The sequence below is a fragment of the Hibiscus syriacus genome, unplaced genomic scaffold, assembly GCF_006381635.1.
Source record: "Hibiscus syriacus cultivar Baekdansim isolate YM2019G1 unplaced genomic scaffold, ASM638163v2 tig00002426_pilon, whole genome shotgun sequence".
Lineage (NCBI taxonomy): Eukaryota > Viridiplantae > Streptophyta > Magnoliopsida > Malvales > Malvaceae > Hibiscus > Hibiscus syriacus.
The window spans coordinates 46,285-60,381 of NW_024061929.1; the positions used below are offsets into that span (position 1 = coordinate 46,285).

The 14,097-nt window shown below is 32.6% G+C and overlaps 1 pseudogene; it reads right to left on the reverse strand.

The window, feature by feature from the left end:
• Nucleotides 1-14,097, reverse strand: part of LOC120145628 — a 42,734-nt pseudogene that overhangs the window by 22,398 nt on the left and 6,239 nt on the right.

Below are 14,097 nucleotides of genomic sequence, written 5' to 3' on the forward strand. Positions count from 1 at the left end.
TCTTTGATTAGTTATTTTTTTCATAATTTTATTTGATTTAATTCTTGTTTATTCTATAACAAATTCTATATTTATTATTCATGCAAAGCATCATTTAGTAAGGTATCATTCAATTTCTCAATTCTTTTCCCTATATTATTATTTATAAAACTCGTTCACTGTAATTGAATTATGAAATCCTATTTTTTATTTAATACATATCAAATACAAAGCATAGAATATTTATATACAATATTTTACAAAAATTAAATAACAAATTTATTTATTATGTAAATAATTCAGATTAAAGTAGCTTAAATTATTTTAAACGAACTTTACTTATATGGCAGATTTCTTGTAAAAAATTATAAATATAAGTATATATTTTTATTTGATTATTTGAATACAAGTATAAGAATTTTGGTAGGAAAAAGATACTCCTTTAGGATTAAGATATTATTTGGATAAGAGTAATGTATTTTGGTCACCACATGATAAAATAAAAATAAAAGTTGTGGCTGAAGAGAAAGAGATAAATAAGTTAAGAAAATAATATTTTAAATAAGATTTTAAAAAAAATGTTAAAAATATTAATATTTTTTATAATATTTTTTAGTAATACATTAAGACTATTATCTGATACATCTTTGATAACGGAGTGATGGCAATTGATTTTTGAGAAAAGATTTGTGTGGTTTTGGTTAGCTAAGGAAAGAGACTTAGCCTGCCGCTTATTGCCACGTCAAATCTAATGCATAATTCTAAGTAACCCACGTATACAATCGGATAACAAACGGAATCCTCTCTGTTTTCCCTAGTTGTTTCTTGACTTATTCATTCCCTCCCCCACCCCCTCTCTCTCTCTCTCTCTTTTCTAGTAAATAAATGGGCGGTTTTTTTTATCTAAATATATTTTACTTAAATAAATATTCATTTATAATTATTTTTTCAAATTGATTTTTTTTAATAATTTTCAATAAAAAGTCTGTCTATTACAGATATGATAAAGTTTATTTTTTATAATCGTGTTCTACTAAGATAGTTATATCCCTGAAAAACATTTCTTATAGAAAGTATATTTTAGTCACTCATACATTATATTACATTGCATTACTTAAGGATAAGTAATACTTTAATTATTAGGGTGTGATAATTTTCTACAATAAATTACGATTCATATCTTTTATATTTATTTTAGTCATTGTACTTATGTATTTCTTATTCCATAATAGGTAATTCGCATGCATTTGCATATCATGAATTTGATATTTACTATTACGTAAAATTGATACGTTTAATGTTCGTTTGTGTGGTGTTGTGATCTCAGGATAGATGTTGTGAAGAAAGAAAGAGAAGAATACCAGCAGGAATGACATTGGTAATATGAAATTTATTGCAACAATCCTAAAAATGTGCATCGTGTATTTGTATCCACAAGAAAGACGTGTTCCAAATAGACTGACTTAGAAAGAAGTTTAAAGTGGAAGGAGTGAGACTCTAAAAATTTTCCTATAAATATCGGGGGGAAATCCTAGGAGGCGATGTACAACCTAAACGCTAAATAGTGGCATGCGGACGCAACGAAATTTCTGTTGAATCAAAGTTTGGGAGGTGAATATTAACATGTTCGGTCCGAACTCCGCAATGTCGCAGATTTTTTGACAAATTTGAGTCGGGGTAAACTGGTTGGAGAATTTTTTTTTGACTCTCCATCTAGAACTATCATTTTCATGCTTGAAATTGAAATTTTGAATTCGGTTAAATAAATTTATGGTCTGTATTAAACAAAAAAATAAATAACGGCCTGCAAGAATCAGCTGTAGATCACGCACGAGAAGACATCATCTCTAAAGGCAGTGCAGACATGCATTCGCCATAGTTGTGTGCATAGGAAAGTGACAACATTCCTAAATCATCTTCTTCTTTCGTTTTTGTGTTGTTGGCTTTGTAATCAGTCGAAAAATACATTTGAACTTAATTGCATTAACTTTCAGTCTAGCCATGCACTAATTTACTTAGGGTGAGACGGCAAAACTCACGACATAATGGATTCAAAAAAAATATTTTACGAGATGATGCACTGGGCAGATTAATTGCTCGAATGGGGTAAATTCTACAGTGGCAACGTAGGTCGCCATGCACGCCCAGCGTCCATCATTATTTTGCTGCTTTGGTGGCCGCTGTTGCTCGCTGATGCTGCTTTGGTGCTATGCATGGGCCATGCACGAGGCATGGGATAGGTCGCATGCGCTTTGTTCACGTGGTCTGATCTCGGCAAACCTCTGCATGGGCCATGCACCAAGGATGACCAAGGATCGTTCTAGGTTGCCGGCGACATCGCGACATGGTAGGTCGCCATGGAGTCCCGACGACATGGTAGGTCGCCATGGAGTCCCTACGACATGGTAGGTGGTAGGGTAGGTGGTAGGTCGCCATGGAGTCTCCATAGCTGGGAGATTCCTGCATCGCGACCCAGCTTTAACTGTAGCACTCATGCATGCAACGACCAAGCTTTAACTGTATCACTCATGCATGCGTTGCATCCATAGCTAGCTGGGAGATTCCTGCATCCGTAGCTGCATGCGTTGCATTCATAGCTGTATGATTGCAGCGTTAATTTAGCTGTTAAATACAGCAAATATTGATGTTCAATTGAAGACTTTCAATGCTCAATAGTTATACGATTCAATCCTAATAATATTTTATTCAATAGTCAAATTTTAAAGACTTTGTACAACGATTTTTTGCTTTATATAAATGATATGGGGTTTAGGATAGAAGGAGAAGAACAACCAGGAGTATAAGCATAAGCACATATAAACTTTGCCGAGAGAAGGAAAAGGAAGAAGAAGAAAATAAGATAAAGGATCAAGTTTGTGAGGTAATTTTTTTATTGTTTAATTTAGTTTATTATATGAAATTATTAGTTTGTTAGTTTAGGGTTTAGGGTAAAACTAAAATCTAGTTAATTAGTTTGTTAGTATAAATTATTAGTTGGTTAGTTTAAGTTATATATTATATTATATATAAAAAAATTAGTTAATTAGTTAATTAGTTTAAGTTATTAAATATAAAAAAATATTAATTAATTTGTTAGTGTCTTTAAACATATATTAGATTGTTCATTGAAGTTGAAGTTATATTATAAAAAAATTAATTAGTGCTTAATTAGTGTGTTATTTTAACTAAGTTATATTATAATAAAGAAATAGTTTATTAGTTTAAGTTATATTATAATATATTAGATTATATAAAATTAATTTGTGGGAGCTATTGCTGTTTAAATAAATTAAACGGTTTACACATACAGGGCATTATTCCACAACATTTGCCCATGTTGAAATTGATTCGAATAAAGAAACAAAGAAGGAAAAGAAAGGAAAGGAGGAAGGCATAAATACGTGAGTAATTTATTATTTTTTGTTGTCTATTTTTTGTTGTTGTGTATGTGTAAATTAGTTAGATAGTAAGTTTATATAAGATTATATAAACTAATTTGTGCGAGATAATTTTTGTTTAAAAAAAATATTGTGTTTAAAAATATTTAGTGTTGTTTAAAAAAAATATTTTGTTTTATTTATATTGTATGTGTAAATTAGTAAGGAGTAAAAATTAATTGAATGAAATAATCCGGCCAACGAATTATTACGATATTTTGCCTAACAAATTTGTTTGATATTTTTAAAAAATAAAAAAAATTATCAAACTAATCATGATTATTAGTAATAATAACTAAATAATTAGTATCAAATCTAAATCATTAAATATTTATAATAAATAATTATTAGTAATCATGACTAAATCATATTATTATTAAATCATTAAATATCAAATCATTAGATTAATAATAATTATTAAATCATTATTAATAATATTAGTAATTAATCAATTAATCAAGTTAAATAACAAATTTTATTTGATCATTAATATAATATAATAGTATATTATATTATATTTAATGATTTAATGTTTTATGAAATTATCTTATCTAATATTTTAATCTAAATTAATTTATTTTTTTATTTGTAGAGAAAATGAGCAACAACTTTTTCACGATTGTCTATTATAATGGACAGATTATGGAAAATGAGGTCGGAGTAGCTTTTCAGTCTGAAAAACCAATAAATATGATGTTCAAAAAAGACATCACATTTATAGAAATGAAGCATAAGATAGAAAGAAAAATTCGAGCTGCAGTTGATGGTTTGAGGTATAGGTTTATGATATGCCCCAACCCAGTCAGATATGCTGCAGTTCCACTTGAAGAAGATGATGATATTGGAACCATGGTTGGATTACATGAGTCAACCAATATAGCAGTTATTGAGTTATTTGTTGATGTGTGTAACATATGTGATGTTCCTGGGTCATCAAGAGGTGTGGCTAAAAATCCATCTGAAATGGCTTTATATAGTCAGTTTGAGGAGCCGACGTACAGGTTCCCGAACAGTTTTATGGCACTATTGGAAAGTGTAAATGAAGTCGGGGGGACATCTGCAACAGCAGAGTATGAGATGAGAAACATATCGAAATTGGTTGTTAATATTGACGCTGAAAATCGATGGGGAGAAATTCACGATGATTCAAGCGAAGATGAAGAAACCGAAGAACCCGTTTTGGGCGACGACGAAAATATTTTTGGTGGAGGTACAATTGATGAAGTTCCGGCACCGTATGAAGCTACTCCTCACATGTACGAGATAGACTATGATGCAATGAGGGCACCTGAATTCCCAGACATGCCACATTTACCTCCGTACCAAATGACTGAATCATTCGATAATTCTGGTGAATTTTCAGTTGGGGTGCAATTCAGAGGAAAAAATGAAGCTACGCTGGCGATTAAAGAGTACTGCATCAAATGCCATGTTGATGTCCATGTTGCAGAGTCCAACCAGAAAACCCTATACGCAAAGTGTGTAAAATATGGCCCAGAGTGCAAGTGGAAGATCAGAGTGTCGAAAAATCAAAGGCACGATGTTTGGGTCATCACGAGGTACAATGGTTCGCACACATGTTTGCGAAACTCCATCGAACAAGACCACCGACTATTGGACTCCGATGTAATATGTGAATACGTGAAGGCGATGGTTGAAAAGGATCCAAGGATATCTTGTTCAGTGTTAGCTGCATCTATTCGAAGCCAATTTGGATATCAAGTAAAATATGGCAAGGTGTGGAATGCGAAAATGAAGGCAATGAAGTTGACGTATGGAGATTGGGATACATCGTACAATGAGCTACCACATTTGCTACAAGCAATGAAGCGATTTATCCCAGGAACTATAGTGAAGTCTCAAACCATGCCCGCATATGACGAAGAAGGTCAACTTCTGCCAGGGAAGAAAATATTTCATAGACTATTTTGGGCATTCAAGGCATGTATTGAAGGATTTCCATTTTGCAAACGTATGATCCAAGTAGATGGTACGTGGTTGTATGGTCAATATAGGCATGTACTTTTGATGGCAGTTGCTCAAGATGGTGAGCGAAATATCTTCCCAATTGCATTCGCCATTGTTGAGGGAGAGACAACAGAGGCTTGGGATTTCTTTCTGACCAATCTACGTCAATATGTCGTTCGTGAAGATGGAGTTTGCTTGATATCCGATAGAGGAACGGGTATTTTGGCGGTAATTGAATGACCAGGAAGTCGTTGGATACCTCCATATGCATATCCGACATTTTGTATCCATCATATTGGCAAGAATAGTATCGACCAGTTTCATAACGCACATATTCGTAGCGAGATAGTCAGCATGGGTAAGTTTTAATATCAATATTTGTGTATTTTTTACGTGGTTTTTTAATTGCGGTTTAACACAATATATTATGGAACAGGATACGAACTACGTCGACCAAATTTTGACAAGAGATTGGAGAATTTGAAGGTATTTTACGATGATCAGCGTGTTTGGAAGTGGGCTTCAAAAATACCGCGGGAAAAATGGTCGCAAGCATACGATGAAGGTCGAAGATACGGACATATGACCACAAACCTTGTTGAGGCCATTAATTCGGTACTAAAAGGTACACGCCATCTCCCAATAGCGAGTGTGGTGAAAGAGACATACTTTAGACTGGGTAAAGTTTGGTCGGACAAAGGCAAGGAAATTGAGAGTCTCATAAATAGAGGTAAAACTTGGGCTCCTACAGTGGTGGAATCAATGGAAGCAAATGAGCGATTGGCAACATCAATGGTTGTTCATAATTTCGACCGAGTTGGTCATACTTTTGTCGTGTCGTGCATACGTCGTAACGTCGGAGGAGAAGACCAAACATTTAGAGTTGATTTACGACACAAATGGTGTGATTGTGGTCGTTTTCAGGCATGGAAATATCCATGTGCTCATGCAGTCGCTGCATGTATGTATGCTGGTGTAAGCACATACACTTATGTTGATGAATGCTTCCACCTACGTAGGATATTAAATGTCTACAGCTATGTGTTCAGACAGATCCCGAATGAATCATATTGGCCCAAAAAGGATCATGATGAATGGCTACCAAATCCAATGCTTCGCAGAAGTCCAAAGGGTCGACCTGAGTCCACTCGAATTCATACCAGTATGGATTTTCATGCTAAAGAGAGAGGTCAAGCAAATAGATGCGGATTATGTAGGGGTGAAGGCCATTCAAAAAACAATTGTCCTAATTTACCAAGATATAGGCCTCATCATTAGTAATCATATATGTATTTCTATGTATTTATTAATCATTATAAAAATGATTTAATAATGATTTAAATATTTAATGATTTGATGATTTAGTAATGATTTGATAATAATCATTATAGTAATGATTTGATAATAATCATTATAATAATGATTTAGTAATAATCATTATAAAAATGATTTAATAATGATTTAAATATTTAATGATTTGATGATTTAGTAATGATTTGATAATAATCATTATAGTAATGATTTGATAATAATCATTATAATAATGATTTAGTAATAATCATTATAAAAATGATTTAATAATGATTTAAATATTTAATGATTTGATGATTTAGTAATGATTTGATAATAATCATTATAGTAATGATTTGATAATAATCATTATAATAATGATTTAGTAATAATCATTATAAAAATGATTTAATAATGATTTAAATATTTAATGATTTGATGATTTAGTAATGATTTGATAATAATCATTATAATAATGATTTTATAATAATTATTATGTTATTATTTAGTAATTATTTATAATAATGATTTAATACTAATGATTTAATAATTATTAATAATTATAGAATACTAACAAATGAGTGTACAAGTGTGGATTACTGAGTTTAAATTTATACATAGTCGAATTTATTAATGATTTTTAAATATTTAATGATTTGATACTAATGATTTACTAATTATTATTAATGAGGATTTATTGTTAATATTTAATTATTTGATACTAATGATTTAAAACAGTTGATTTACTAAATATTTAATTATTTGATACTAGTAATGATTTGATACTAAACATCATTGTTAAGGTTAAAAAAAGTAGTCTAATTTCAATAAATAATTTGTAATAAATAGCAAACGAGTTTACAATTGTTGTCGATGTCGGGGTGTTGTTGAATGATAATGTCGGGGCGGACGTCTGATACGTTGTGGCCGTTGTGGCTCAGGAGTATTGTACCCATCCCCCTCATTCATTGGGGGTATTTGAACTGTCATGTGTTCAAAGTCATACGTCGACGAAAACGTAGGAGAATAGATGGGTGCCTCAGGCTGCACAAACTCTGGTATGTATGCCGGGCCAGTAGAATCATCAACTGCGTGATGCAACGATTGTGGTGCGCTATTATCCACATCGGTCATTTCCGCTTCAGTTTGTAGAGATGAACTCTCACTCCCACTCGGTAGAGAGTATTCAGCTTTACCAAATCTTTTCTTAAACCTCAAAAATTGTCGCCTCTCTACTATTGTTGTGAGGAACGGCTTTCCATTATCCAAAAAATAAGCAAGGTAAGCCGAAGTCTCAAAATTAAAGTCGTCGTCTTGAATGGCGTCAAGAGTTGGCATGAATGAAGCCCTATTGTTCCAAGCATTAATGTAGGTTGCATGCTTCTCAACCCAATTAACGCTTTCTTTACGACGACCATCAAATCTGTGCAGGTCGTCATGCATCTCAACCCAATTCACTGGACGACGACCATCTAAGTTTTGGAGGAGGTCATGATCCCATGGACTCCGCGGAATAGGTTGGTGGAAGTGGAATTGCCTCAGCACTCTATCCCCAAATTGGATCTCAACAAAAGCAAAATTGATCAATGGTGTAACAGCACACCAATATTGAAACCCATCTAAAATATCGTGCGGTATCAACGCAAATAATTCTTCATTCATGTATGGTCTCCAATTAAACTGTAAAATTACAAAAACAATAAAATTTATTTAAATCAGATAATATAGTTAATTTAAATAATAATTAAAAATACAAATTATGCATACCTCCTTTTTGGCCTTAATGTCGATCTTCAACCTGAACTCTTTAATGTTGTTGTGCACCAACCCTGTGCCTTCAATTTTATGCCTCCATCTGTATATCAATCAAAACAAAAATAGAGACATTTTGTTCAATAATTTTAATCAAAATAAATATTTTTAATTAATATTTTATATTAAAATAGAGGATTCATATTACCTTCCGGCAAGTGGAAAGTCAACCGCAGTCCGACTAATCGGTGTCAAAAACGGAAGTCTATGCCAAGCCCATGATTGTAGCAGCAACAGACATCCACCGATTTCTACTGTATTATTATCATTCACGACTAATGACGCCTTGCACATCTCACGATACAAGAACGCCAATATCGCCGAACCCCAGCTATATTGCCTACAATTCTCAAAATTTGTTAAAAAAAGAAGATACTGAGTGTGAACATAACTACCGGATTTATCAGGCATCAAAATTCCCCCAATCAATTGTAATATATATGCTCGTGTTGCATATATAATTTCGTGCTTCGTACTATTTGATTGAAGTTGAAATTCATTCTTCAACCATGACAACCTCACCCGCCACCCTTTACACTCTGGTGGTACGGGCGCTTTCCCAAGAAACAAGTTGCAAAGTTGTTCCACCTTATTAAACTCATGTGACATTACCACCGGCATCCCATTAGTTTGGACCCCGAGTTGCATTGCCACATCCTCCAAAGTTATCGTGCATTCGCCACACGGCAAATGAAACGTGTGCGTTTCTGGTCTCCAGCGTTCAATCAACGCACTGATCAAACCTGGGACCAACTTGTAATCTCGCACAAATGTGATATACCAAAATCCAGCCTCTTGCAAATTTTCTTCTATTAGTGGGTGTGGCTTGGGCACTTTATGTAGTCGAAGACGAAGGACTCGCTGCTCGTCCTCCTACAATTAAATATTTCAAAAAAATTATCACAATCATAAAATAATATTCAAATATTTATTAATTATAATTCATTAAACAAATATTTTATTCACCATTATTCCCAAATGACTTGAAATATGTTCATTGTCAAGCCTCAACAGTGGAATTTGGTCAGCCATTGGAATGAATCTGTAAAAAAAAATTAAACAACAATATTTAAAAAATCATTTAATATAATCTAATATAAACTAACTAACTAATTTACAACACTAAACTTTAATATAATAACTTATAATATAATAAACTAATAAACTAACAAACTAAACTTTTTAAAATATAAGTTAAACGTAAACACCAAACCCTTAAACAACTAATAAAATATTTTTTATATAACTAAAACTAACTAATAAACTATTTTTTCATTATAATATACTACTAATAAACTTACTAACTAATTTTTTATATAATATATATTCAACAAACAAATATAACTTAACTATTTAACTAACAAAAACTAATTAAATAATTTTTTTATATAACTAACTATTAACAAAACAAACTAATTAATTATTTTTTAACTATATAACTATCAAACATATACTAATTAAATAATTTTTAATTTATGTATACTATAACTTAAACTAACAATCATATAACCCTAAACTAATAAACTAATTAACATTTATAATAATAAACTAATTTAAATATAAACAAATTTACCTTATCTCCCTTTCTTCTTCTTACTTTCCTTTCTTTCTCCCTTTCTTTCTTTCTCGGCTGCAATCTCTTCTCCCTTTCTTTCTTTCTATTATGTGTGATCTTTCTTTTATGTTCTTGCGATTTGCACACCCCATATATAACCGGCTGCCTCAATTATTTCACCAACAATGGTTCAATTATTGTGCATGCATGGTCTCGTGAGCTAGGATCACATGGCATCAATAGCTGTAGGCATGCAGCGGGGAGCAGGAGCACGTGAAGTTATCTTGGCATGCATGCAGGCATGCAGCGGGGAGCAGGAGCACGTGAAGTTATCTTGGCTGCATGTGCATGCATGGTCTCGGGAGCTAGGTGACGCCGGGGCGACCTACAAGGTCGCCGGGACTACATGGCGACCTACAAGGTCGCCGGGACTACATGGCGACCTACAAGGTCGCCCAGACTGCATGGCGACCTCTCCATTGGCTGGCTCGTTTGCATGGCGACCTCTCCATTGGCTGGCTCGTCTGCATGGCGACCTCACCTCGTATAATACTGCATGGCGACCTCTCCATTGGCTCGTGGCTCGTATATGGCTTGTATGGCTCGTATGTCACTCGTATGTCTCCCGTATGTCGCCTGGATTGCATGGCGTCCTACAAGATCGCCTGGATTGCATGACGTCCTACGAGATCACTGTAGAATTCACCCCATCCCAGCAATTAATCTGAAATGTGCATTATATCGTGAATAAAAAAGTTCGAGAACATTATCTCGTGAATTCACCCGGGTGAGACTGCTTCCTTTAGTTTATTTATTGTTTCAATAATATAGTTTTGTTTCACGTGTCTTCTTGCTTTGTTTAATTGTTTGCACTTCAAATTTCTTCCATATGTTTGAGAATTGTCACGTTAGAATTGCTTAAGTTATTTTAATTCTAAAAAGGTTAAGATAGTTTGATCGTGGTAATTTGGGAAGATAACTAAAAGCATTGTCTGCACATATCCTTAACGTAGGATCTTGCCCCTCACGAATCATAGGGATTGTTGTAGTAAGAGTTGTCTTTCTAAGAGCCTTTAGGCATAAAAACTCAAAATTATGAACTCTAGGTAAGTTATTTAGAGAAACAAATCTTCTTAACCCTTATTGAGCGAGAGATATTGAAAGTAATATTGTGGTATTAATACCTTAATAAGCTTAAGTTGTAGCAATCCTTTATTGTTTTTCCCATCATCATTCACTCTTGTTAATTTAGTATCTTGCCTTAGACTTTACCATATCATTAGATTAATTTAGATTTGTTAGTTTACAAATTGCATCGTACTCTTTTATCTTTATTTTGCCACGTTATTATTGTTACTGATTAACGATAATTAATTCAACTATATCATTATAAATCGAATCCCTGTAGAGATGATACTCACTTTACTATATGACTTGTCATCGAAGTGTACATTGTACAATTAAACATCATATGTGTTAATAATGCTATAGAAAAATTAAAAGGCAATTATCCCACATGAGAAAGGAATATATCTTTGGAAATGTATTTAAAGGGACACCCTTTCCCTTTTATAATGAATTTGGTAAGATAACTCCCTTGCATGCATGCGTTATCATCTAGCCGATTCGTGGTTGTGAGAATTACATGTCTTTGACTCATATTGTGTGTGTATACTCTTTTTAGAGAAAATTTGTAAGAATTTCTTTACAAAAATATTTCCAAGAATCTAAAATAAAATTTCTGAAAATGTATTTATAGAAACATTTCTCAAGTGTGAAATATCCTTTTTTTTCTTTAATTGGCATGGCTGAATTTTTAGAATTTTTATTGTTGTAATTTAACAACTATTACATTTGTTATTTTTTGTGCATTTTTTACTATAAATCTAGACTCCTTTTCATCTAGATTCATAGTTGACAATATTTTAATACCCATTCACATTAGCTCTTTTTCTTGCCATTTTTTTCCCATTTTTGGTATGGAGAATGTACATATAAATACAAACCTCTTGTAGCATTTCGAAATTATCAAGCAATTCATTCTTCTATGATCACAAAATTTTCCTCTCCTTTTTACAAAGTTTTCCAAAGCTTTCGACATTATGAAATTCTCAATAGTGAAGAGTAATACCACTTTTGTCCACTCCAATCTCTTGGGTGTACGAGATTTTGGAGAACCGTGTTAACCTCAGAGGGCATTCGACCATTGTTGCGATTACTCTCATCAGGCTGAATTAGCTTCTAAGGCAGTGGATCACCACAACACGATTTAGTTGTTAAGATTTATTTTATTTGTTTTACATTTTTAGTTAGTAATAACGACTCTATTTTGTAGTTACTATATCCAAAAATTTAGAAGCTAATTATAATATTACAAAACAATAATGAATCCTTTAAGTAAGCTTGTACCAGACCTTTCCAAGCTCGATGCTCTTGACAGATCAAACTATAGCAGATGGTCCCAATGCATTATCATCTTCTTTGACCAGCATGATCTCGATTGCACCCTACTTAAGTCGTCGCCTCAGTCCATTCCATCATCCTTGGATGATGCCTTTTATTTCATTGGTGGTGATTCCACCCCTACCCTTACCCCTAAAAGTCAAGTTCTTCAGTCCACAGATGTTGTCGCTCTTACCCAGTCGTTCTTGGAAAATATGAGAAGGATAACAAAATTTTTCGAGGCTTTCTCCTAAGTCACATGTTAAACAAACTGTTTGATATGTTTCTCAAGGACAAAAGTGCAAAGGCAATCTGGGACACCTTGAAAAAAAAGTATGGAGTGGTGATTTATGAAGTCAACCTAATGGAGAAAAAAGTTAAGTGAGTTGTGGACATTAGAGCATCAAGGCATTTATGTGTCAATCAGGAAATGTTCACCGAATTCGAATTCAAAAGCATTACCAAAGGTAAAAAAGTTTATATGGGGAACTCTAGAAGATCTGTTGTGCTAGGTAAAGGAAATGTTTTACTTAAACTCACATCCGATAAAACCCTCTCTTTAAATATTGTTCTTTATGTAATTGCCTTGCGTAGAAATTTAATAAGTGGTGGGTTACTAAATAAGACGGGCATTAAACTAGTATTTAAAGTATATAAACTAGTTCTTTATTGAAATAGGGATTATATGGGAAAATGATATTTGAATGACAGTTTATTTGTTGTAGATACTATGTTTAATGGAAATAATAACGCCACCACTTCTTCTTACATTGTTGAATCGTTTTATATATGGCATGCTAGATTAGGACATGTGGATACTAATTCTTTAAAGAAACTTGTAAAAAATAAATCAATTGCCTAATCTAGAAGAGAATAACTCTAACAAATGTGAAATTTGTGTAGAAGCCAAGCATGATAAAACCTCCTTTTAAATCTGTCACTAAATGAAAAGCTAAACTTTTAGATATAGTTCACACTGATTTAGCATATTTCAAAAGTTATAAGAGTAAATGAGGAAAACACTATTGTATCACCTTTGTAGATGATTACTGTAGATATAAAAAGATTTATCTACTAAGAAAAATATGAATCTAACTTATAAAACATAAGTAGAAAATCAACTTGATAAGCAAATAAAACTATTGATGTTGTGTTTATTAGTTATTCTACAAATAGTTCTGACTATAGATTTATGTCTTTGCATATTTTTCAATTTCTGAATCTATAGATGCTATTTTCTTTGAGAATGTTTTTCCTCTTAATAAACCTAGCTTTAAGGTTGATACACAAATATAAAACTCTACCTCAACTTATTCTAATACATATATTACTAGGAAAACTCTAGATAAAGATATAGAGCATAAAAGGAATAAAAGACAAAGAGTAACAACTACCTTTAGGCCAGATTTTATAACTTCCTTTATTACTGAGGGTAGTGACTTAGACTTAATTTTTGTTCCTATAGTTCAAACATTTCTACTAGATGAAGATCCTAAACTTATGAAGAAGTTATTAGATCAATTGATGTTAGTTTATGGAGAAATGTAATTAATGAAGAAATAGAATCAATAATGTCTAATTATACCTGGAAATTAGTTGATTTGCCTTAAGGAT